Source organism: Mastomys coucha, unplaced genomic scaffold (genome assembly GCF_008632895.1).
Source record: "Mastomys coucha isolate ucsf_1 unplaced genomic scaffold, UCSF_Mcou_1 pScaffold6, whole genome shotgun sequence".
Taxonomy (NCBI): domain Eukaryota; kingdom Metazoa; phylum Chordata; class Mammalia; order Rodentia; family Muridae; genus Mastomys; species Mastomys coucha.
In genome coordinates this window covers 49,268,700-49,271,276 of record NW_022196912.1, presented here as the reverse complement: position 1 = coordinate 49,271,276, position 2,577 = coordinate 49,268,700, and positions in this window count along the sequence as shown.

The window sequence follows — 2,577 nt, the reverse complement described above, 5'->3', positions numbered from 1 at the left end:
TGCAAACTGGTACAACCACTCTGGAAATCAGTTTGGCGGTTCCTCCGGCAATTGGACATAGTTCTACCAGAGGACCCAGCTGTATCACTCCTGGGCATATACCCAAAAGATACTGCAAAATGTAAGAAGGACACATGCTCCACATTGTTCATAGCAGCCTTATTTATAATAGCCATTTATCCTTTCTATAAAAGAAGATACTGACTTGAGTTCATTTTATATCCAACCACTTTGCTGAAGTTATTTATCAGCTGTAGAAGTTCTCTGCTAGAATTTTTCAAGTTGCTTATGTGTATATATTATCATATCATCTACAAGTAGTGATACCTTGACTTGTTCTTTTCCAATTTGTATCCCCTTGATCTTTTGTTGACTTATTCTCTAACTAGAACTTCGAATACTATATTGAATAGAAATAGAGAGAGTGGACATCTTTGTCTTGTCCCTATTTTAGTAAGTTTGCTACAAGTATCTCTCCAATATTTGATATTGGCTGATGGCTTGCTGTATATTGCTTTTATTAGGTATGAGCCTTGAATTCCTGATCTTTCCAATACTTTGAACATGAAAGGGTGTTGTCTTTTTTCAAATGCTTTTTCAGCATCTAGTAAGATTATTTTTTAAGTTTGTTTATATAGTGGGTTATGCTAATAGATTTTCATATATTGAGCCATCTCTGTGGTAAAGTTTATTTGGTCATGGTGAATGATGGTTTTGATGTATTCTCAGATTCTGTTTGATAGGATTTTGCTGAGTATTTTTGAAATGATATTCGTAAGCAAAATTCTCTTTCTTTGTTGGGTCTTTGTGTGGTTTAGATATGAGAGTAACTGTGGCTCCATAGAATGAATTAGGTAGTGTTCCTTCTGTTTCTATTGTATTGAATAGTCTGCAGAGTGTTGGTATTAGCTCTTCTTTGAAGGTCTGGTAGAATTCTGCACTAAAAACCATCTGGCCCTGGGCTTTCTTTGGTTGGGAGGTTTTTAATGACTATTTCTATTTCCTTTGGGGTTATGGGATTGTTTAGATCATTTACTTGCTCTTGAGTTAACTTTGGTACATGGCATCTGTCTAAAAAGTCATCCACTTCATCTAGATTTTCCAGTTTTGTTCAGTATAGACTTTTATAGTAGGATCTGATGATTTTTTTAATTTCCTCAGTTTCTGTTGTTATGTTTCCCTTTTCATTTCTGATTTTGTTAATTTAGATACTGTCTCTGGGTTCTTTAGTTGGTTTGGCTAGCGGTTTATCTATCTTGTTGATTTTCTCAATAAATAAATAAATAAATAAATACAAACAAACAAAAAACAAAACACAAAACAACCAGCTTTTAGTTTCGTTAATTCTATGAATCGTTCTCTTTGTTTCTATTTGGTTGATTTCAGCCTTGAGTTTCACTATTTCCTGCTTCTTTTGTTCTAAAGTTTTCAAGTATGCTATTAAGTTGCTAGGGTTGGATCTCTCCAATATCTATACTAAGGCAGTTAGTGCTATGAATTTTCCTCTTAGCACTGTTTTCATTGTGTTTCAAAAGTTTATATATGCTGTGTCTTCATTTTCATTGAGTTCTAGAAAGTCTTTAATTTCTTCCCTGACCAAGTTATCATTGAGTAGAAAATTGTTCAGTTTCCATGGGTATGTGGGCTTTCTGTTGTTTTTGTTATTGATGAAGTCCAGCCTTAGTCTGTGGTGCTCTGATAGGATGCATAGGATTGTTTCAATCTTCTTGTATCTGTTGAGGCTTGTTTTATGTCCAATTATATGGTCAGCTTTGGAGAAGGTATCATGATATCCTGAGAGGTATCTTTTTTTGGTTTTGGGTAAAATGTGCTGCTTATATCTGTTAAATGCATTTGGTTCATAATTCCTATTAGTTTCACCATGTCTCTGTTTAGTTTCTGTTCCAGTGTCCTATCCATAGCAGAGTGGGTTGTTGAAGTCTCCCAGTATTATTATGTGAGGTTTAATGTGTGTTTTGAGCTATAATAAAGTTTCTTCTATGAATGAGGGTGCTGTTGCATTTGGGACATTTGTGTCCAGAATTGAGACTTTCTCTTGGTGGATTTCTCCTTTGATGGATACTAAGTGTCTTTCCCTGTCTCGCTTGAGAACTTTTGGATGAAAGTATATTTTATTGGATATTAGAATGGCAACTCCAGCTGATTTCTTGGAACCATTTGCTTGGAAAACTTTTTTCCACCTTTTACTCTGAGTTAGTGGCTGTCTTTGTCACTGAAATGTGTTTCTTTTATTCAGCAAAATGCTGGATCCTGCTTGTGTATCCAGTCTGTTAGCTTATGTCATTTTATTGTGGTGTTAAGTCTGTTGATGTTGAACAGACAAAGTGATGAATCAGAGAAAGATATAACAGAATGAGTCAGAGATAGGATATGCCCAACTCTTGTGAGAACAGCACAACCCTCACAAGAACAGAAAGAAAAGAAAAAACTTAAGAGAGTTGGGGAGGGGTCCCAACACAGGGAGCAACTGGGACTAGTGGGACCAGGAACACAGGAACTCCACCAGCCCAGTGACTCCAGTTCCTTCTGGTCTGTCTGGGTTAGTGTTCTGAGCAG